Here is a 24,443-nt window from a genome sequence, read left to right on the forward strand (position 1 = left end):
TTGGCTGGACAAGAGAAAAGAGAATTATTTCATAGTTAGCTCACTTGGGATTTGTGCTGTCAATGGTTGCTGGAGTTCTTACTGCCTTCCTTGCCCAGGGTCAAGATGACCATGCATAATGGTAATTTCTGAGCATACTTAGGGATATTTTCATTTTGGGGTCTCTTAGAGGAGTCCTTGAATTTTATTAAGCCTGCTAGCGTATGCTAATTGCAAAAACCAATTTGATGCCAAACAGTAACTTCCAAATGCAAAGTTCAATAATTTTAGAATTGGTAATGTATTGTGGACAGAGAAGATAACTTGGTTAATTAATTTAATAAAGTATTTTCACAAAGGGAGCAATTAAACTGAAATCTGATCATCTCTGCTTGATAACACCTGAAATACTATATACTGAAGTTACAGGTTTTAACTCTGATGGCACCAAGAGGACTTCTTGATTTATGTTATTCTCTGAAACTCCTTATTCTGGTATTCTTTGTATAACAAAGCACACACCTTCAGAAGTAATGTCAGCTTTTTGCTTGGCTGAGCAATAAGACACCCACAAATCTGAAGCAGTTGTACAGTTGATGGTAATTGTATTCTTGGATATCACAAGCAGGCTGGCAATCCCACACCTGTTATGGACTCATTGTCTTCCTTCTGGGTTGCACAAGACGTGCAATTTGATTGGATTCTTCTATTCTTTTCCAGCCTCCTATAAAAAAAACGCAGGTCAGATGAGATTTTATTTTATTTCATTTCTGTAAACCTGCTTTTTTTCTGGATCTCAGCCTCTCAGCATGCTGTAGATAAGGACCCTTGTGGTAGGAAATTTAGCTGCAAGCTGGCATATTCTCTGTTCAGTGCAATTCCCATGGCAGCAGGGAAGGAGGAGCATTATGGATGTGTGTAGCCGTTCTTTACTGATATTGAAAATTTCTGAATTTCCTAGTGTCTTTTTATAGGATGTTTCAACATTTTCAGGTGAAGCAATTTTAAAGTAAAATTATTTCATACCAGAAATAAAAATGGGTTTGTTTTCACTGGGAGACAATTAGGATGACAAAAATTACTGAGACTCTGTGTAGAAATGTAATGTTGGAAGTTGTTCTATTGATGCAAACAATACTCATATCATTCTCTTGTCTTCACAAGGAGAAAGAAAAGTGATTTCTAGGGCTGGCTAACATGAGGTAAAATGCCAGTACATAAAGCAGCTTGTGGCCACAAAAGGACATGAGTCAATTCTCAATTCTTTTGTCAGTGTGGGGTTATCAAGTTGATGTATTGCACTGTCCCTGAAACTGCTCTGGTCACAATGCTCCCACAGAGTGGGATGGGTGTTCTATTTTCCCTGGAGAAACAGGTTTGAGATTCAGGGAGACCATTTGCTTATTCACTGCAGTCTGGCCACTCAGGCAGTCCAGCGTCAGAATCCAAGGATTTTGTCCTTAACTGGAAGAAGTTATGAAGTCTGATACAAGCAGAAGGAATCAAAGCCCAGTTATCATCCTAGGAAAAGCTGAGGGTCTTTGTCTTTGGGCATAATGACACTTTCATTCCTGGTCTGGGTGAAGTGGCATAGCTTCAGCTGTAGAGAAGCACATCCTCCCTTTGTAGGACTCTGAAGCAGACTCCAGTTTCAGGGCTGCAGGAGTCTGCAGGGAGAGGAAAAGAGAATATGTCTGGGTTCCCTCAGTCAGCCTAGGAAATTACAGCAGGCCTTTGAGTCCTGCTGAGTGCTTTATATACTGACTTAATGATTTATTTGCAATGCAGTGCATGAATTTGGAGGGAAGGGTGACGTTTGCAGCAAGAAATCCTCCCTGAGACTGGAGAGTGTCATGTGTTTGAGATGTGCACTGGGTTAGAGCATGCTGAGACTCCCAAACTGGGGAGTTGCAAATCAGAACGGGGTTGGGGCTGAAGTGGGCAGCAGGCTCTGAACAAAGCTGGGGACAGGCAGCACAACTTGAGTGGCATCACTTGGACACCCACAAATTCTGGATATGTAAAAGACTGCACAGAAATTCTGAGGATGCGTTCCTCAACTCAGCTCCTAAATACTGCCCAGTTTAGTTTTAAGTGCATTTGGGATCTTGTCTTGAATTAAAAATGAGGCTGAGGTTTGTGTTGCTATACTGCCTTGTGGTAGACAACCAAATCCTGCCTTGCTGCTGTTCTGTGCATGTGGCTGTGTTGGGTAGATGGGTCACAGGAAGGAACTGCTCAAGTATTTCTGCATCTGTCCTTGTCAGGCCTTTGTGTGCAAGGGAGCATCCCAGCAAGCAGTCTGGTGTTAGATTCCCAATGGTTAAAAGGAATTGAACAGGGCTTTTCCTCTTCCACCCCAAGTGTCTAGTAATGTAAATACAGCCAAAACATGAAAGTGGTGGTACCATGTAGTTACTATGTTAAAATAGAAACCATTAATCCCTTATTTCCCGATGTCCTTTGAATCTTTTATCATTTCTAATACTTAATGACATGTATTTATCACAATTCTCAATACTTTGAACACAGAATAAAGAATTCCTTTTTGTATCATTTATATAATTGGTTCCAAAACCAACATGAGTGGAAATCTGTGATCTCAATTTTCCTCCTCTCCTATAGTTCAGGGTCCCCGGCATTAACCTGGTGAGAATCTGCAAGTGAGATTTTTAGACAGACGACCTTGATGGTGAAGCCATCTAGACCAGTGGTTTTCAAGGTTTTTTATGGCCTTCTAAACTTGTTGGAAAAAATGTGAGAATTGCCTAACCTTGGTGGAAAAAATTAATCACAAATGCATTGTGGAGTGCTGCCACAGCAGTTATCATTTGCAATCAAAATAATGAGGCAAAGCTTTTGAATTATTATCATTTTTTCCAGTGCTGATTTTGTTTAGTTCTTTCCATACCAAGGAAGGTACAGATATCTTCTAAAAGCATCTTACTCTGAGCAGAGTTGTTTTGCAATCTGCTGCATGAAGGTTTATGACCCACTTGTGACCCAGAGCCTGAGAAGTGCTGCACCAACACTACAGCAGTGCAGATAACTTATACCACTAAAAACTATCTTTTGCCAAAAAAGAAACCACTGGGTTCTCTGAACTCCTGAGAAACGAGCAAGAGGTTCTTGGTTAAACTCCTGTGGTGTAGTTTTTTTCAAGCTTTGTTTTACAAACCTTCTGTTGCTGTTTTTTAAGGTGCTTTTACAGTGAGGGAAATAACCTAATGCTGTATATGAACACATGGTGCAGTCACAGTGCTGGGAGGTGCAGGGCACTGAATGAGGAAAAAAGGAGAGATATTATTGAAATATTTTGTAGTACATGGCCCTGCTTTCAGCTTCTTCCCTTGTAATAAAACCCTAGAAATAAAACAGGCAGCTGAGGGGTTTTTCCCAGCCTGCTTGCCATTGCTGGGAGAGGTGGCTGCCTAGTGGCTCCGTGGCACAGCTATGGTGGCAGCTCAGAAGGGACCTGCATAAACCCTCGAGGGAGGGAGGCACAGCTGGAGTCTGTGGGCTGCACACTTTGAAGGCTGTGTCTTATAAAGTGCCGTTTCCTTTGTGTACAAATATTTTTTCTATAGATTGAGATTGTTGAAGCCAAGACTGTCAGTGCACTCCAGTAACAAGGGGACTGCCTTGTTCAAGGAAGCCAGTGATCTCTGCCCCTTGGTGGCTCTGATGTCACCAGCTATGAGAACAAGCTGTACATACAAAAAATTTAAAAATGACATTTCCAAGTATTTAAAGAATATTTGGAAATAGGAATTAATTATCAATGCAAACTTAAATGGCCATAGTCAGCTGATGAGAAGGACAATCTTGATGCATAGTGTTAAGTTTTGCATACTTCTGCAGTTGGATTTGAATCTTCTGTCTCAAGCTCACTGCCAGAGTTGTGTAAATCATACCATATGTTAGGCATCTTCAAAAGAAAACTGAACAAACCACACAGTAATTAAAGTGGGTTTTTTGAAAAATCAGAGGTTTTTTTTGCTTATTTGAAGATTTGTTGTTTTGCAGTTCTGCTGAGAACAAGTATCTTCACATTGCTTTGTGGACTCCATGTTTTTTTCTCAATAGGAGAATAATTTTTTCTGAATAAATGCAGAATCTATGGTCTTTGTGCCATGCCCATTAGCATTAAGAGGGGAAACAACTCTGAAGGGAATTCCCAAATTCAGCAGATTATAGCTAGAGGACAGCAAAGCCTGCTGCTGCTGTCTTGAAAGTTTTCCTGTTTCATCAGTCTGAAAAGATATGTGTGCTGATAAGTTTAATGAGGATCTGAAATTACAGGAGGTTGTGTGCTGATGTGGGACTTGTGTGGTGACTCAGAGGTGGCAGCGTTTTCATGAATGCATTTGTTTTCAAGGAGTGTGGTTATTTTGCTGAGTTCACCAAGATAAACACTATGTTTTCCATGTGGCTTTCTTTACCAAAACCTAGTGTTGTGCAAGGTAAGGAATAATTAGCAGGGAGGCAGCTGTAAAGAGTTATCCTAATATAATTACCAAAATTAAAAGAACTGTGTTGCCATTCAAAAAGATCATGTTGAGAAAGACAGTACCTAAAATTAGGTTCTACCTCCTGCTATGGAAAGAAAATAGTGAGATACTGAATCACAGAATGGTTTGTATTGCAAGGGACATTGAAGACCATCTAGTTCCAATACCCTGCCATGGGCAGGGACAACTTGCATTATTCCTCAGAGAATAACTCAGAGCTTCAGCCAACCTGGCCTTGAACTCTGCCAGGGATGGGGCATTCACAGCTTCTCTGGGCAGCCTGTTCCAGTGTCTCATTGCCCTCACAGTAAAGAATTTCTTCCTACTATCTCACCTAAATCTGCCCTCTTTCTGTTTAAAACTGTTACCCCTCATCCTAAAACTACACTCCCCTATAAAGAATCCCTCCCCATCTATTCTGTAGGCCCCCCAAAAGTGCTGGCAGGTTGCTATAGGCTCTGCCTGGAGCCTTTTCTTCTCTAGACTAAACAACCCCAACTCTCTCTGCCTGTCCTCATAGAGAAAATGCTCCAGCCCCCTGATCATCTTCGAGGCACTCCTCTGGACCTATTTGACATAGCTTTTTTCCAAACCAGATTTTCCTCCCATAGCTACTTCTACTTGCCTAAACACTGGCTTGGCTTGACTTTATCCTCTGCCAGGTGGGTAGGACATGGAGGATCTCTTGAAATGAAGCCAAAGTAGCGGGTGTTAGGAGGTGTGTTTAATTCCAGCACATTGTAAAGCAAGTTGTGTCTCGCACTGAGATTCAGACTGTCCAAGGAGTTGTTATCCGTGAAGACATGAGATCAGTATTTCTTCATCAGTTGCAAGTAGCCTTTCTGAATATGGAAAATTGGTTAAAGAGAAAGCTGTTTGGAAAAGGATTTTCAAGCAGTCCAGGAGCAAAGGCAAGATTCAAATTGTAGAAGCCCATTTCTTTCATCAGCAGTCAGGTTTGTCTATGTCATGGTATATGCCATAGCATGAAGTAAGCACTTCTCCACTGTAATAAAATATTTCACTCATTCTAGTACATGACTTACTATTTTGGTATTGTTTGAAAGGAGAATTTTCTAATTGTAGCTCATTTTTTGTTCTTTTTTAGCGTTTATATCTTAATCTCTAGTAAATACTCTTGTTTGACCTGCAGGAAAAAAAAACATGTTCACAACAACACATGTGCTTCAAAGTAGAGAAGTTGTCCATAAGTTTTGCAAAATAGAAGTATTAGATTAATATGTAATGAGCTTTATTCCATAAAAACTTCCTTCTTGCAGTCATTCTTTCCCATCCATCCTATAGCCAGTTTTAGGACTGTCGCCACTCTGATAATGTGTGTGTAGTGATGATGCTTAGAGGCCCTGACTGCATTTTGCTAAATGTTGTATGCATGTCTCAACCCAAGTGTGCACTATTCAGAGGTAAATGGGTGTGCAGTTGAATAAACACTAGAAATGCAGACAGGGGAGTAGAAGGTGAAAGCTGAGCAATGATCAGCATTTGAAGCAGTAGTCATGTTGCTCAGCTGAATCCCAAACTTTGAGGCAAAGCCCCTTAAGGAAGAGCTTTTGCCTTTCAGTGGCTCTATTTCCCTATCTGTAAATTGCATATAGCTGTATCCATCTGGAAAGTGTGTTTCCTTGCAAAGTTCTTGGTTTTGCATAAGAATGCCATTGTGATGGCACTGGCATTATTTTTGTTAATAGGGGCTTATAGTATGATTAGAACTGTCGCACCCAACTTTTTTTTTTCCAGGGAGACTGTGTTATTAAAATCATCCTAATATAAATAAATAAGGATATTTGGGTACAGCATAGGTAATTTTAAAGAACACCTCTTTCTTTATCTGTTAACTTGTGTTCTTTCCTTCTTTATTTTTTTTTTGTTTGTATCCCTGTTACTCTTTTTGGGATTTTGGGGAGGTGTGCTATGCCCCTGACACATGGATCCCAAGCCTGGGTTTCTATTGAAGTTCACATTCTAGGATGTGATATCTAACAAACCAAGGAAATACTGGTGAGATGAGATTAACAACTGACTATAGGTGTAATTTGGCAGGTTTAGTACTAGAAATGTTTACAGGCATTCTTTTAAACTAGGTTTTTTATTATTGTTTGTGTTCACACTGTAGTTTCTACTCAGTGATTGTCTCTCATGTATTCCAAGATTTCAAGCCTCAACAAACTAAGACATACCAAAAAAAATACAGATTTGAATCCTGCTAAAATAGCATAGAAACAAACTCCTTGTGCGTAACTTTCTTAATCCTTCTGTGCAATTTTAACAATTCAGTTTTTCCTGCTTCCTCCCCACTGACCTTGACTATATGGAAGGTTTCTTTGAAATATATATTTAAAACAGGATTTAGAGTCAGGAGCAGACACCCACATATGCTCATCATCTGGAATTTAGTACTTTCATGACAAAACAGGGTGTAGCGTAAATCTGTTTGGATATAGTATTTTAATTGAGCAAGAGTTGCTTGTAGAAACACTGGTTGTGTTGTGTTGGGGGTTTTTTAATAAGGGAAAAGATGATGCAAGTGCAAATTGTTGTAATGCTGAAATACTGTAGGTGTAGTTTCAAGGGAGGAATAACACAGTCAGGTCTAATGTCTCTGATATCTCATCCTGCTGGTTATTTGAAGGTAGTGAAATACCATTTCATTGCACACGTTAGAACTTGCCACTATATTGTTTAACTGCTATCAGATGACTATTTAATTTAAAGGAAATATTAAAAAACTCCAAAGGCTTATTTTTCTGATCTTCACCAAACTATACTCACCTAGAAATTGTGCCTGAGTTCCCTTTAAATTCTCTTGAAGTTCAATAAGAGAAAGCTTGTCAGGATTTTGAGGCTTGCAATGTATTTAGACAGCTCAGCTCACAGCTCTGGCTTGGAGACATCCTGAAGTCCATTACCCATCTTTGTGCTTCTTCTCAGCAAGAATTGATCTAGCCTGGTACCCTGGCAAAGCACAGCTTTGTCTTTCAGTACTGCACTTGAATGTACAAGCTTTTATATGAGCAGGTAGTTTTATTTGCAGTAAAATCACTTCTTACAAAGCCGTGTAGTGAAATAACAATGAAGTCACAAATCTGCAAGCATGTCAAAATGAGAGTGGTAGCCCTCTGCTACGGGAGTGTTTCCAGTATAATATTGAGCTTCTCAGCAGGGACTCCTAAACTGGGAAAACCACCACATACAGAACGGTATTTATAAATCTAGGCAATGTCAAAGTTTCTGTTGTGGAACAGAAAGTGCGGGATTTGCTAAATCACATTATTGCTGTGAAGCCTGGTAATCGCTTTTTCTTGATTCTTTTCTTTCATCACTATGCTAAACGCCCTGAGCTATCTGTATAATTATTTCAGGCAGCAATCCTCATTGTTAGCTTATTTCCCCTGGGTATGTTTGGTGCATTTTTGAAAGTCGATTTAAAAATTGCATGGATCTATTTGGAAGGAATACAGCAGTTTCCATTCATTTTGCCTTATGGGTGTCTCTAGCAGTCTGAATTTCCAGAGGCACATGGCTTCTTGGAAGTCTGCTGTGGAGCAGTAGAGCACAGCCCCACAGGAAAGGTGGTGTTAACACATCACAGCTCTGGTATTTGATGCTCCAGGTGAAGAATTGCAAGACCAGGAAAAGAAAATCACGTACAAGTACCTGCACTTAGTCATTGGGTCTGTATAGGCAGATACCGCTGCTTCCACTTCATGCATTTGCAGGTGATTGAGCAAGGCAATGAGCACAGCCAGCCTTTGTCACATTTTCAGCTGTTAAGTTCACTGAAACTTTGGTTAAGACTGAACCTCTGATTTTTCTTGCCATTAAATAAAAGCACCTGGAGATTAGGAAGCTGGGTAAAGGCTAATTTACTAATTTTGTATTTTCCAAACCAGAGCCAGTTGAAGTGGTCACCTCAGATCTGCAAAGGTCAAGGCTGTGCAGTGTGCTGAGCTCTGTAAATGGCAACTTGATGGCAGTGACAACTGGTGAGCACCCTCCTGGACCTCACTGTGCCCTGCAGTGTGACTGGTTGTGACAAAGGTCCTGGACTGTGCCCAGTGGCTTGTGTCACAGCAGCACAGCTCCATGGCCACATCTCACCAAAGGCTTGGAGAGCAATTCCCTAAATCCTGGGAGTACTTGCTGACTCTTACAACTGCTGAGATCATGATGGCTGAGCTGCTTCCCTCCCACCTACATTTCCTCCTTTCCCAGCTACAAGCTCTGAATCTGAAAATGTGGCATCATTATTGGTGTTCCTGCCACAGCTACTGTCTCTTGAAGCTTTGCCATCTGTAAGGACAAGTCCTGTGCCATTCTGGGTTCAGAGAGAGAAGTCATCTGAACTGCAGCTCTCACCAAAGGAGAGCATCTTACCATTTTATTTTTCCCGGTGTTAACTGCTTAACCAAAACCCTTCCCCCCATGCTGTTGTGTGCATTTCCATTTCAGATTGAAGCTCCTGGTGCTTGGTGCTTACATCTCATGTCACACCTTGTTAGGGAACAGGTGCTGGTTTCTTTCTTTCTTCTCAATTACTCAAGTGCTTGTGTCTAAAGGCCACCATGGTGGTACCATTCAGATGCTCTCCCCTCCCTTAAATGTCACTACAGCTGGTGGATGCATTGATCTGCATTTCCATATCAGGATTTCTAATGGATTTTTTGTATCTGTTTCACCATGGCCTCAGCATTTAGCTTGGGTCTTACCCCTTACTAAAACCAGAAGAACTTTTTTCATCTTCTGCCAGGGAAAAGTGATTTAACATCAGGCTTTTCATTTATTAAAGCTCTTCTTGTGATTGCTGTGGAAATGCTGTTATGACTGAGCAAAAAAAGTAGGTAAATGCATTTGCAGTCCAGACATCTGTGCTCTGTTGTTCTGCTGTTATTTTAGTAGACTTGTTCTGACTTTAATTAAACTCCTTGTTTAATTTTAGAAGAAAATGGTTTTCTGTGATCTAATTGTTAGAATACAAAATTGCCTCAATCAATAAGTAAGAGCAGGAATTCAGGGGCTTAGCCTCCCATGTGTATTGCAACATGCTAAATGCAAGAAATTGTCCTCTTTACTGGGTTTACATTTCCTGCAGACACTTGAAGTGAGTGGTGAGTCCCACAGACTACCTCAACAGTTTATCCAGGATAAAGCTGAAGTATCACTGCTTTGCCTGAGGAAAGAGATAATAAGACTGCACTTTAAAAATATGCTATGATTACTTAATCTTACAGAAGAATACAAACAAGTCTCCTGCTGGTCAAGCATGGGGAACTCCATAGAAATATTTGATTTGATTGTGTGTGGTGTAGATGATATTACTGCTAAAATTGACATTCAGCTTTCTGCTAAATTCCTTCACAACTCTGGAAAAAAGCTGTGCACAGAGTCAGGGCTAGCAGACTGTACAATTAAACACCTTTGCTGATTTACAGGATTCTAACTCTTGATCAAGATGCACAGCATTTCAGATAATGCCAGATGTCTTGCTGATTGACTGTCAGATAAACACAGACTTCATAAGGATTATTGCTTGGTTTTCATAGTACCTTGTGTGTTTTACAAACATCTAATCTACAGACTTTGGGATTCTCTCAAAATTTGTCTCTCTAGTAACTTGGGTTGACTTTGGAGAAACAAGGTTTCCTTTGTGTGGAGGTGATGGACAGATTTTACTGTTTGGTTCACTCTTGGGTTTGTACATTTAGTGAAAAATGTAAGGTCTTCATATTTGCAAAGGTGTCTATTTTTAAGCCATTCTTAGAATCAAGGAAAATTTTTTGGGAAATTTAATTTCATTGCTTTGCTGAGTTGAGGGTAGACTGACTCATGAGTGATAAAATTTTGGATGTGTTTGTAATTCATATAGAGTTGTAATCCAGGCTCATATGATCCCACTGGGACAGAGGTGATGTGATTTCTTCTAGTAAATGAGACATCTAAATGGAGTCCACTTTTAAGGAACACATAGCACCAGAGGATACTGCAGGTGTGAAGCCACACACTCCTGTAGCTCATGCCAAGTAATGCTTCTTAAATGAGACACTGGGGCACCATTTTATGTAACTTGCCATCAGATGACATAAATTCTCTGACAACTCCTAACTACACTGAAGCAAGCATTCTTGGAGCAGGTTGCAGTACTGGAGCCAAGCAGTTAATCAGGTGTAACATGAGGTTTTGACGTGATTTACTGCCTGTTGGTAGCTTGTACTGGGACTGTATTGTCCTTCTGTATGTACTGTGTAATAGTTTTAAGCTGTCCTTAGACAGGACCCTATTGTAAACATGCTGCCTGGCTTAACTGGGATGTCCTGTAAAAATATGTTAATAAAAGCTGAAGTAATTTTAAAGGATCCTATTCCTACTATTTCTGTTTCCCAAACTCTTCCCACCAGTAAAGTACAGGCCACACTCTTAACTCTTGCTGTGCTGATGCTTTGCTAATGCCTGCTAGAGTTGTAATTCTTGTTTCAAAGCTGATCAGTCACTGTGTACCCTCTCATCTGGCTGCTGATGTGCCTGAGTTCTCTGCTGCTTTGGCTTGCATAGTACAGAAGTTACTGGAGAAATAAAGCTTGTACTCAAGGGGGTCACATAAATTTATTAAGACTTCATTTATTTCATGTCACTTCTTGTCTCAGCTTCAGATCTATGGAGTGAGTTCTGAGATAATACTTTATTTAAGCTAAAGGAGTTCTAAAGGTAACTTGTGTCTGATATCTGTACTTGCCAGGTCCTTGTAACCTGGAGCTAGCAGGTCACTGTACAGCAGTAAACCCTTCATGGGGTGTAATTTTCAGAAGGATATGCTGAAAAACATCATTCATTTGGACAATTTTTACTAGACTTTCTGTCTGGGGACAGATCCTGAAAATGTGAGTTCTTGCAAAGTGAGGTGTTCCTTTAAATAGAAAGATACACTCTGGTGGGTTTAGACATGCTGAATATTTTAAGGAAACAGATGCAGAGAGGTGCATACTGAGGAGCTTATCTGAGAAATCACTGCATTTTATAGGCAGGGTGACCCTCATTCAGGTGACCCTCACAGGAGACAGTGACCTGCATGACAGTGACCTGTTTCTTAACCTGCCTGCAGTTCCTGGAGGACCAACACCTCAGTCAGAGGGACTTGGAAAGAGTAGCAGTAAGCAGAGAACGATGCTTTAGAGGGATTTTTGGTTCCTCTCTCTCTTCTTCTCACCCTGGAACTCTGAGAAGTACAAATCCTCTGGAATATGGCCACCAGGATTTTATCAGGACCTCAAAGGGATGTGCTGGCAGCTCTAGAGAAATGCATCATTCCCGGTTTAAAATAGCCCACTCCCATCCCAACCTTTTTTTTTTTTAAAAAAGAGAAAATTGTGATGTCCTTCCTTTTGTGAATCAATATGTAATTTTGAATGTAAAGCAGACATCAAATGTTTTCAGTAAGGATTTGAATTGCCCCCACAGTTGGAAACAATACTTGTATGTTGGGTGGTGGTTTGGGGAGGGAGGAGGGTTGTGTGTGTGTGCAGCTGTTGAAGGCCATTAAAAAGTGACCTGAGCCCCCCTGAGAGCAAGCCTGGCATTAACTGTAAATTGATATACCAGGTCTCAAACACTAATTTCAGATTTCTGCATGGCAGGGTCTTGCTAAATGTTCTTATTCTAGGTATTCTGGTTACACTAATCTTTCATGGACTTTTAAAAATAGACTGCACAGCAAGTGATCAGCTGTTGGTACAACTTAATAATTGAAGAGTTAATCCTTCAAATCTGAAACAGAAAAATGAATTCCCCTGATGTATTTCCAGCATAGTAGTTAATTTTAAATTTATCTTAAAAAAAAAAAAGGAAATAAAGAAAGACAGTTTTAATTTTTATCTTACTAAAGGAAAAATTATTTTTCTTGGTTGATTTTTTAAATTAAGAAATTTATGTTGTCTTTGCTCTGGTAAATGTTTATCACTAAATGCTATAGGACCTTCTATTGTGATTGTGCTGCTTAAAGTTTTAGCAGAGCTTGGAAAAAAAATTGGCAGACAAAAAGATGTTGGGTCCTGATTTAGATTTGAAAGAAGCTTGCAAGCAAATGTCCACTGACGCAAATACTGCTTCCTTAGTTCTGGCTTTTTTTTTTTCTTCCCCTTGATCTGACTAATTTAAAGTTGCTGCATTGAACTTTAAAAGATGGGTGTGGTGGGTGTTTTCTAGGCATCGGTAACAAAACTGAAGTTACTTGATCAAGACAGGGGAGCTGGGCACATGAGGTGTCCGCAGGGAGACAACTCCTTGTAAAATCCCAGACACGGTGCCTCAATATTGCAGTGGAGACAAAGCAGAGGCGTTTACCTCTGCTAAAAGGGATGCTGCTTGTGTGGGGCTGAGGGGAAAATGGCAGAGACCCAGCACCAGTGCAATTCATCAGGAAAAAATTAACAGTGTTGAAGTGACAAAGAGCTACAAGATCTAAATTAAAACTAAACTAAATCCTTCAAACAGCCTGAAGATGGTGGCAGCTGTCTGGCTGGTAAGGCTGGCTCTGCAGCTTGCCTTTGTCTGCCGTCGCCTGAGTGCTGCCCTGTGAAAAGGAGCTGCCAGAAAGATTGAGAGATAAAAAGCCATATTCTTGTGTTCATGGAAGTGCTTGATTTTGTTAAGGCCACAGTTATTATTTCTTTTGATTCCTGTGAGTAGGATAAGTTCCAATGGCTCTGGAAGCAGCTGTGCAGGACAGCGTTCATCACCTCTTTTCAGTGGGAATATAGAGCTGATGAGTTAGTGTGTACCTTTTGCATGTGCTTATGAGATTTTTATTATTGTTGTATCATTATCATTATAATTATCATGATCAATTATTTTTATTTTTGTTGCTGGTTTTTTTGGCTGTTAGCTTAATGAAAACACAAGGAATGGAACCAAATTTTTCACCACCTTACTGTCTTCAAAGCAACACCAAAAGCAATCATGTATCATTGCATGTAAATGAGCATAAATGAACTTTGAGGTGAAATACAGACAAATTGCTTGTTTTCAGTAAAAAAGGCTCTTACTCTCCCTTAACTTCTTTTTATTTTTCAGCTCCTGTCTGCACCAGTTTGTATGGGAGTTGCACAACTTATTTCCAGCAAGGTAAAGCTGAATGTTTTCCTGTTCATGTAGAAGGTGATTAACCATGGCCTTCAGAATACCATTTATTCACTCAAATGTGTTGGTCATGGTAGTCATGTCTTGCAAAACATTCTGCCCTAACTTGTATCTAAATTTTTCATTGTTGCAGTTCAGATTCATAATTTGTTTCCCTCCCCAAGCCAGTGAGATTCAGAAAGGAGTCATGGCAGAAGGTTAAAACCTGTTGTACAACTCCGTATTTAAGCTGCGTGCCTTTTGCATACAGTAAAAGCATCAGGGATTAATGAAAGCATTTTAATGGATTTCTGTGTTCCTGAATCATAGCAGAACCATGAGATCACTATGGATAGCCTGACTACCAGATTTTTAGGCTGGGTATATAAGTGGTCCTCTATTTTATTGAGTAAAGTTTTTCCATGCATTTGAAAAATTACCTGGTAAATAAATGGTGGTTTTGTGTTCCCCTTTTTTTTTTTTTTTTGTTACACTGTATAAGATACATGATAAGGCTAATCAAAACAGCTTTGACAAATGCAGAATTAATCTTAAATTTAATTACAGATTCTATCCTTTTTTCTGAAAAAGTGAAGCCACTCTAAAATGTCATTTCACACCGCATGTACTCTCTGGATTCACATTCATTCCCAACTGATGATAAAAATGTGCCTAGAAATACATTCAAGAAACACCATCAAAGTAAAATAATCATCTGTTTATTTGAAGGTAAGGTCAGAAGACCAGTTACATCTGCCTGTGACATGTAGGTTATCTCTTAACATGTGGAACAATTGCTCTGGGTGAAGCCTGGAGCCAGACTGCTCAGTGCACTGAAAGGTGATGTAAAAAATGGCTGGAAGGGTAGGACAGAGCATGGTCTTGGCCATGAGCAGTTTGTGACCTCTGCAGCCACTGTGTTTCAGTAAAGCAATTTAGACTAAGCTGAATCGGAAAGAAGTTAATATTTCTAGTCATTCTTTTAACAGCTTTAATATACTGACCTGATTTATGATCCACATCAGATTTCTCTAAGGAGAAGCTGTAGGAAGCTTCCTTTACCATGTATCTTGAGGGTTACCGGGACTATGTTGTAGGCTGGACAAAAAGGGGTTTCTTTTGAAAAAGAAACTGTATCTTGTATGCCATACCTGTATCTTACCCATGTGGCTTTACACAGCCTGATTATAAAAATGCTGCAGTCTGAATTAGCTTTATTCTGCCACTAAATTTCCAGTGATGAAGGCTTGGAGTAAAAGATTCTTAAAACTTCCCTGCCACAAGTCCACTACAGCATTTTGAGTACAGTGGGCTTCAGTTCTGAACACAAGACTAGAAAGCTGTTACTTAATGTTGCTAATAAATTTATTGATGAAATGTCACCATATCGATCACTGTTGTGCATGCAAAAAATAAAATCAGTGTGTATAGCTTGTAGTTATCTTTTCTTCTCTCTTTAAGTGCTAAGGAGCCTGACTTCTTCCTTGGTAATGAGACCCCAGCTTCTTCCTTGGTAATGAGACCCTTTGATTTCATTCTGGCATTGTCCCTGGGCCTCAGGCTGAGTTTCATATGGTTCCTTGAAAGTGCTCTGCACTGTGGAGGGAGCCATAAGGAGTATTTAATGCAGATGTAAATCAGATGCAGCAAAGCACAATAGCCCTGTTCATTGCTCTGTTTACAAAGTCATTAAAAAATGAGAAGAGTGACTTCAAAATAGCAGAATGAGCAGAACGTGTCCAAACTCCATTAGAAACTGGGCAAACTGGACAGAAATTCACATTTTCTTATAGAGTGATAATTGTTTGTTATAGGGACCATATGGAGCTTGACAAGAATAGCTGAGATGAGACTAACAGTTTTAGACACGAGCTTTCTTCAGCCAATCATCAAATTGGTTAATGGCTTTTTCCCCCCACCATAATCAAGATAAAGCAGCTGCAGTGAAACACTGCAGTGGATAACTCCAGGAAAGACTTCCCATGTGCATGTAAGTTTGTCCATTTTGCAATGACAGCAAAATGTTCAACATTGTTCTAAAGCAAAGGGCAACACCTGCCTTTAGGCAGACCTTGGTAAGTGGATTGCAATTCTTTGTACAATCTTTGACTGTTTGCAAAAGATTCAGGGCTTGTAAAAATGCAGGCCTGGAGCATGCAAAATTTAATACATAGCACTGTTCCAAACAAACTGTTTTAGGGAACTGGGGAGAATTCACATCTAATTACTACTATGCATATCTTTTTTTCAATTTTCCTGATTTAGTTTCAAAGCATAGAAAACACCATTTCCCCAGCCATTTCATTGCCCAAGTAATTTTGATTGTTAAAATACATTTTGTATAATTTCTCCACTTAGCCTTACAGTGCCCCCTTTGAGCATCTCTTTTAATTATACTGAATCAAGCTTTTACTGGCTTAAAATACCCAAGACTGAATGCCAGTAGCAATGTGTTTGGCTACTGCTTTACTCTAGTTCTGCCAAAGCAGAAATTCCCTAGGCTATTCACTCCTGGTTTTTTTTTAAAGTATTTTGGGGGGTATCAAACCTTAAAACAAGAGATGCATGATTCAGTGTTGGCTTTGATTGACTTTCAGACTCATTTATCAACACATCTTTCTTCCTCTAAGCAAAAATAGTACAGAAGAGACCCAAAATAATGGAAAAAAAGAAACAGTGCTTGCTTTAGTGATGAGAATAGAAGGGATTTGAATTGGCTCAGCATGGAAATGTAATGGTTGTGAATAGTAAGCCTTGCAGATAGTGTTTACAGCTGTAGAGGATGTTTTCTTGTAATCTCATTCTTGCCTTTGTAGTTATTACGTGGAATAACTTATTCTGTTTGCTCAGGAGATGTCTGTGTTTGGCATCCTGCAGAGTGGGAATACGTAATGCTTTTTTCATTTGCTAGGAAGCATACACTGAAGGAAGAGAACAAGACAATGTATAGCACAGCCTTTGTGCCAATAAAATGAGTTACTATACATTAGTGTTGTGTTAGAAAGCAGCTATAGATAAGTGATTAACAAGGGAAGGGGCAGAGGAAGGAAATGCTGCTCAGGATTTCTTAACACAGATACTGGAAGAGAACAAGCAAATGAGCAAGGTTTTTATTTTTTAAACAAACAAGAAACCAACCAAACAAGCTTGTTTTTTGGTTTACTTTTTAAAAGCCTGAACTGAAAAAATGTGATATCTAAGATCAGTCATCAGCTTTACTTAAAAAAAAAAAAAAAAAAGAGCAAAGAGCAAGACTGTAGGTATGTATGGTGTCCCTAGTTAAATTACAACTGTTGTAATGTTAAATTAAATGGGTGATTATGTCTCAAAACACCAACTCTTAAGGGAACACCTGAAGTGAGCATTAAAAGATGATTTCAGCTTGTAGTAGGAGTCCTTGTTATGCTCCATTCTACCCTGGTTTGTCTTGGCCATGTCAAAGGTGGTTCAAGAGTCATTCTTGGGCTCCCAGCCGGAGTTCCAGCTGCTGTAGCTGGTATTCTTCCAAGTTTACAAGTTTAGCTGGCATCTGGAAAAAGGGATGCCCTTCCCCTTCCCCTTCCCCTTCCCCTTCCCCTTCCCCTTCCCCTTCCCCTTCCCCTTCCCCTTCCCCTTCCCCTTCCCCTTCCCCTTCCCCTTCCCCTTCCCCTTCCCCTTCCCCTTCCCCTTCCCCTTCCCCTTCCCCTTCCCCTTCCCCTTCCTTTCTGTGAATAAAACAGGAAACTACAAGTTGAGAAGAGCAGGTTTCGCAGCCATGCCATGGTCTTCTGCTAAAGAGGACAGCTGAGCTGTGTGTTCTAAAGGAAAAATTTGCTGTTTCAGTGATACCTGGGTGTTCTTCTGTTGGATAACAGTGTGGTGGTGAATTTAATCCTGTATGAAGCAGGGGCATGGTCTTGCACTTGGGCTTGGGCTTCAGGAAGTTGGCCTTGCTATATGCTTCTCCTGAAGTACAGCGATAAAATAGTTCTAAACAGAATGCTCTGAAATGTGTGTCTGCTTTAAAATATCCATGTAATGTGTAAAAGGGATGATTATCGTTTCCATCACATCTTTCTGTAAGCAGCTTGGAATCTTCGTGATGTGTTTTATTTGGAGTGATGGCAGATAAGAAGAGCATCAGAAAAATCCCCAGGCTTTCCTGAGGAAGTGTTAAATCAGCCACAGGATCAAGCTAAAAGGCAGTGTCCTTCATCACCTGATACCTGCAAAGCCCCAGGGTAAGTGCATGATTTGCAGAAAGCAGTTTATTTGCTGAGTAGGAATTCTACCAAATTTCCTAAAAGTTTGTTTTGAGTGAAGACTGAAGAAGCAAACAGGATAACAGGCTGCAGAAACAGCTTGAGTATCACTGGCAAGTAAGAGTGCACTTGCCCCCTAATTAGTTGAATCTTGCTTGCAGAGTATAAGGCTTTGTTTCTGCAGATTGCTGAACATATTAATTACTATTTCATACCCCTTTCCACGCACATTTTTCTGTTGCAGCCCTTTTTGAAAAGCTTCAAAGATTAAACTGCAGTAGTATTACTGCAAAAGTGAATAATACAGATGCTGAGCGGGCCGGTGCAGTAAGAAAGGATTCTGCCCTGAGGGGAGGAGTGGGGAGCTCCAGTGTAACATATTGAATGTTTCAAGCGATGTGTCCACGATTAATTCGTTCATGAGGGGCTGTTGTGCAACAGGACACTGAACAGGTCAGTGAGTAAGCATTTGAATAGCCTTCCTTTAGCAGACTGATAATTATTCAGGGCTATTATAATTTTACAGGAGATATTTCACTGTATCAGCTAAACCAGTAGATATGAAAAGCATAAGCTCAAAAGGATTCATAAAAATCTAATGCTAGTAGAAATAGTTTCATCATTAAAAAATTGCACAAAAGTCTTTTTATTTTAAATTAAACACCTGTATGCTTTTTGTAACAATATTGCAGCTGGCATAATCAAAAGACAATAAAATAACTAATCAAAGGATAAAAAGAAGCTGTATAAATTCACCTCATAAATGAGGTGAGCGGACTAATTTTCTGAAGGGTTTGTTTTTAAAACTGATGTGATATTTGATTCTGGCTTTCAGTATGGCTTCTAATTTGGAATCCTCTCTCCTAGCATGAACAATAGCAAATCAGTACCTCCAGTTGTGTTTGACTTGTTACCTTTGGCACAAATCTTCAGCATCTCTTTTTATCTTTAAATATACAAGCCTTTTAGAGTGAGGATGTGCCTTTCTGTTTTCCAGTAAGAGTTGAGGACAGCTTCCTTTAGTCTCTGGGTTTACAATGACAAAGCTCAGCATAGCTGGCTGAGGCAAAATTGCATCAAATCCTGAACATTTTGCAATCAAAAGTCCAGAATTCAAGTCCAGCCACTGCCACTCAGGGTAAGCTCATTCCTTCTGGCCTAATCAATGCTTAGCAAATAAAATCTGGCTGTTCAAAAGATTGAGGACATGATAAACTCAGATGCTTGCCCATATCACAGTGTGGATGTTTAAAGAAGACTGAGTTGTTCATTAACATTGATAGCCTTTAAAAGAAATCCTTCCTTGTGTCTAAGCTTGATTAAGGCCTCTTGCCTCTCACACTGCACTGTCTAAGGGTGAGCAAATGTAAAGTAATCAGGGCTGATATCCTAGTTTCTGCTCTGGGGGAAAAAAAACATTTTCTTTATGAGCTTTGAAATCTCACAGTGGCAACAGTTGGTGAGTGTTTGTATGAAATGTGCAGTGGTCTCTGCAGTGCTCATTTGTTCCTCTGAGCCCCTGTCTCCTGGAATTTCTCACATGGAGAAGTTATCTGCTCTTTAAACAAGAAAATGTAAATTAATGTCTTGTAGGAAACGTGCTGAATAAGGATCTCCTACAGACCTAGTTCTGTATGTAGGCTGAGACAGTCCCTGGACTCGAGCCATTCATTTTTCTCTCTGCAGTCAAGAACATTCATTATAGCCTACGTAGCTTTACTGAAGTCTACCAGCTTTGTTTGCAGTAAAGATTCCAGCCTTTTAGAGACTTTGATATCTTTTCTGCTATGCTGTCTTGATATAGATACCAACCCTAATGCTTCCAATGAGGAAAATGTGTTTTAGCCATCCTTTCACCAGATCACAGAATCTTCCTTGCTAGATATGGAGCAGTACAGCAAAGAATTTTGACTAGTCTGGACTCTTATTATTTTTGTGTTAAGTAAATGGGTTGGGTAAGAGGAAAAGGCAGTTTCCCTCATCAGTTTCCCAATATTTATAAAATGTATGTCAGGAACAATCTCTGTGCTCTCTGTACAGATCATCTAACTCTCACTGGGATGTGTGATGTGCGGGAGGTTTTTTCTCTCATTCCCTCAGGACCCCCACTGCCATTATTTTTTTCAAGGCAAAAAACTAATTCATCCCTTAAGCAGCCACTTCAGAGCTCATGGACAAATTATGCAGAAGAACAAGCATCTTTTAGCTGTCTTCCCTCTCATCTGTGCTTTCCAAAAGAGAATAATCATAGAAACCATAAGGTCATGGTTGAGCCCTTTATAGTTGTGTGTGTTATATTAAAACAGTAAATCACTCTCATGAGTGAGCTTTTTCTGTGTGGAAGCTGTTGGGTAATTTAGTCCAAAGTCAGCTGAACATCTCTAGTTACTTCAGAGATAGTGTGTCCTACAGATGGTTTCAATTAATACTCGTTCAGGGCTGTCTAAAGCAAGTAGCCAGTCTGATTGTTTTGTAGGGGTTAGTTAGAAATATCTCTATATATGCACATGAAATGTGACCTTCAGACCTGTTGTAGTCTGCAGGGTAATACCCCCAACATGTGTTGGCATGGGGTTTTAATTTATGTTCTCTCTTCACCTTTTTTATCCCATATTGGAAGTGGGCACAATACCTGGGGCTTTTGTGTGACTGTCAGCCCAGAACCTGTGCATCTGTTTGAGGGAAAAAAAAACAGTAATCTGTGTTAAGCAGTTATGGATTTTACAGAGAGTATTTTCAGTTCAAAGCCTGGCTCAGGCCAATTTTTGTTCTTCAAATGAGCAGGCATTTAGGAATAGCACTTAAACATGAACATGGTTTAGGATCTTCACTGGCTGAAAGAAATTCTCCAACAGGGAGAAGTAGCAGGGCCTTTTTAGTTAAACCAGTATTGGAAGTAAATGTGGTTTATTATTCGCACGATAAAGTTGTTTCTTAATAAGTGAATATGAAATAAAGTGAATGTATTGAAGAAAAGACAGGCTGTAATAATATATTGAGGTGATCTATGAAAACAAATGGTTTGTAATACATATTAAAGGACAAGACATGCATAGGACTAAACACCATAAATACATAGAATTTGATAATAATGTGAGAATGAGAATCTATATATTTCACAGAATAATAATCACAGAATAGCTAAATCATACACAATCAGTGAATCAATGGAAATGTTCCTATAAATTACACTTTTTACAGAGAGAGACTGTTTAATCTGGTGACATTTAATAAAGTGTATTCTTGGAATCAAGCAGGCTATGGAACAGCTCAGTAGCAGCATTGATGAGGACGCAGTTTCATCTCTGTTGTCTTGCTTCTTTCAGCAGAGCTGCAGTTAGTTCCCACTGGCCTGACTGGGCTGGGCTCAAGATCCTTGCTTCAAGAAAGCTCTAAATATCTTCTCTTACAAGCACTGCATTCACCTGTGATGGAAGCAGAAACACATACATATGTTATGAATTTGCTGCTTCTTGGCAAAAATTTGCACTCCTAAAGAGTTCACCATGTTGCAATAAAGCTGGAGAACAAAGAAATTGCTCTTTGACGCATATAAGACATGCGTAGTCCCCAGTGAGGAGTTAACATTTGGGGAGCACAGGAGGAGCTCTGCTGCTGGCAACATCTGCCTGGCATGTGCAGTCACATCCTTCACAGCTGAGTTACCTTTCATGGGCATTTCTTGCAATGAAACTGGAAGAAATAATTGTTCTTACGTGTCCTAGATAAGTTGATCTCTTTTCTTTAGCTGGCAGGGGAAGTGGATGGCTCTCAGGTTTACAGAATTAGTAAGCAGGGACTTCCAGAAGCATCTAATTTTGAAGTTCTTTAGCCGTCGATTTTTCCATGCTGTGATTCTCTTTCTTATTCCTACTGTTTCCATCATTGCTGCCATTTATAGACTGGTGCATAGCCAGCAAGGAGCCTGGCTGAATTGTCCATCTGTCTACACTTTTGCTTGGACTCAAAAGGGTTTGGATCCACAGCTTAAAACTTGCAGTCAGTTCCCTTTTAAACCCTTCTTTAGGAAAATCACACAGGTGAGGGAATCATGCATTAAAGAAAACACGTGCATCATAATTCTTTGTCTGTAAACTTCCTGGACACTACTCAGTATTAGTATTTAGGATGAGACCTCTTAAAAAGTCATTCTCTTTTCAGCTTCTGTTGGCTCAAGTACTGCAACTCCTTTTCTAACACCCCCTTCTGTCAATTACTTATGTAAGGAGTGGGTGTGCATTTAAAAATTTCTAGTGGAAATTGCAGACCAGTTTTAAATAGTGGGAAAAATAATAATAAAGCGTAACTCCTCAACAGAGTTTCACATCATTTCACGCTACCACACAGGGATGGTCATTCCCAGACACTAGCAACTTGTTACACCTCAGTATGTGGCATGGTAGATGTAGTATTATAAAATATACTTGGGTTTATTCTGAAAGTAAGTTTGCATATACCTACAGTTCAATTTTAATGTCTTTGTGTTGGGTAATTTTGTTTGCAAGAAGAGACATTTCCCTGATGCTCTGTGGATTCAAACTGAAGATCTTTCTCTTGCCACTTAACTTGCTGAGTGATCTGCTGTGAACTTTTGGATCTCACAGGACACTGGGTCTTTTCCTTTCCTAATTACAGTTTCTATGACTTGCTTGAGGAGATACTTGCGAATGGATGAATGCAACTATGTCTCAGAAATATTTCTTTTGCAGAGGGAGGAAAGATTAATTTGTTCTACTAGGAAAAATGGGACTTTCTCCTCTTCTGTAACATCAATGATAAAATCCTTTGAGAGAGTGGGGAAATATTACTTAGGAAGTCTGCAATTTCAAGAATTACCTCTGATCAAACTCTTCCTTGAACTCTTGAAATATGTTCCAAGTTTGCAGAATTAGCAAGATGGCAGTTCAGAAGGTTCTTGCAGCTCTCATGTTTGTAATTCTTTATTTTTTTTAGTTTTCATAATTTTACTGGGTGTACTTACTCTTGAACTGAGAAGCAGAATTACTAAGTGAACACTGCTTCTTGGATCCTGTGCTTAATTCTAACACGCAAGGTAAAATCATCCCTGGGGTGACCTCTTCTCTTAAATTTTAGTTCTAGATCTTCACACTGTTGTATGCAGGTCTTTGCTGCAAAGGAGAAAAATACTCTGCTAATAGGAGGCATATTGCTGCCTGTGGACAAAAAGCCAAAGTCCCTCCTTGGCAAAATGAGGAGATATTATGGCAAAATGGGAAGCTGACAGTGTTTTGACAGGTGAAAATACAAATCCTGTATGAGATCCATCTCAGGGAAGGCAGATGATCTGCCTCAGTTCTGAATGAATGGATGTTTTCCAAAGCATCTGAGGAGCATTCCAGTGAGTGTCCACTGCTTGTTCTCCTAATTGTGTGCAGTTTAATTTGCCAAAGGTGGGTGAAGGATGAGCTGTGCTTTCTCGGTTTTTTAGTCCAAAACCTGGAATTCTCTGGAGCACTGGCAGCTTGTTTGTTGAATCATTCACTTGTGTACAGGCAGAGCTCAAACCTGTGGCCATTTTCCATGACAAAGAAGCCAGAGACTGTTGTTAAATCTCCTGCTCAGTCTTAGAGTAAAATTTTCTGTTGTTTTATGAGTACCGGGTTTTTTTTTTGCCTGAAGGAGAAAAGTGTTCTAACTACTGTAAAGTATATTCCCACCAGTCCTGGTACACTTAGAACAGAGGTGTAGCTGCCTCTGTAATGTAAATGCCATACATTTTATGAACATGAAAATTTTTTTCACTGACTATAGGAAAAATGGCTAAGCATGCTCTTGTGGCTAAGAATGGGATTAGAAACATGGATATCTAAACTGCTGTATTTATGTTTTATTTTTTTGTTGAGTTATTCTTGCTGACTCAATTTCTTCATTTATGAATAGGAAAAAAATTGACCTTGCCTAATCTCTCCATATATGAAAATTGTATATCCAAAGAAATATGAAATAATAAAAGCATGTCAATCAGTAAATATCCTTTTGTATGAAAGAAAGATTAAGAAAAACAAGGGTTGATATATTTTTCTTTTCTTTTTAGCTATTGCAAACTAATTTTGATTTATAAATAGTAATACCTATCTTAAGTACTGATTTGTTAATTCTGGTATTTAAATTCATAGTTCAATCAACTCAATGCATTTGAGAAACCTCCCATCCAGTTTTAATTACCATCACTGTGTTTCTGGTGAGCTATCCTCATCCTAGCACCATGAACTGGGACTAGGTTCCCCTCCTGCCTTGCTGCAAATCCTGACAGACTGTGCAAATTGCAGGTCACTGTCATTTTGTTCTCTGAGGTGGCTGGGTCAGCTGTTCTTTGCCTCTCTTCCTGTCAAGGTTGGCTTGGAGGTGCTTTCAGACACTGACTAGTGCTTTTCTGATTGCCAGGGACTGTCAGAAGCCACTCCAAGGGCTGTTGTGTGTTTGGTTCATGGTTTGTCACGCTAAACCATACCTTAAATCTCCAGTTTGGCCCTTTCAGTCTCAGCATCAGGCAGTTTCACAGTGGGTTTTATACCCAGCTTCTCGCCTTGTGAAGCTGTAGACTTTACGGCTGCAATCAAGAAGT

At 39.6% G+C, this 24,443-nt stretch overlaps 1 protein-coding gene across 17 annotated transcripts in view; it reads left to right on the top strand.

Moving 5' to 3' along the window:
* Window positions 1-24,443, top strand: part of MYO1B (myosin IB) — a 136,381-nt gene that overhangs the window by 3,830 nt on the left and 108,108 nt on the right. For 13 of the 17 annotated variants that reach the window (XM_086898478.1, XM_086898473.1, XM_086898479.1 and 10 more), the window contains 5 exons: window positions 13,572-13,622; window positions 14,184-14,345; window positions 15,431-15,606; window positions 17,683-17,836; window positions 18,102-18,310. The gene's annotated coding sequence lies outside the window, so the exon portion shown is untranslated. Of the gene's footprint in view, window positions 1-13,571; window positions 13,623-14,183; window positions 14,346-15,430; window positions 15,692-17,682; window positions 17,837-18,101; window positions 18,311-24,443 lie in introns of all 17 variants that reach the window. The other 4 variants (XM_086898480.1, XM_086898503.1, XM_086898492.1 and 1 more) reach the window with 2 other exon arrangements.

The sequence above is a fragment of the Cyanistes caeruleus genome, chromosome 7 (assembly GCF_971803275.1).
Source record: "Cyanistes caeruleus chromosome 7, bCyaCae1.hap1.1, whole genome shotgun sequence".
Lineage (NCBI taxonomy): Eukaryota > Metazoa > Chordata > Aves > Passeriformes > Paridae > Cyanistes > Cyanistes caeruleus.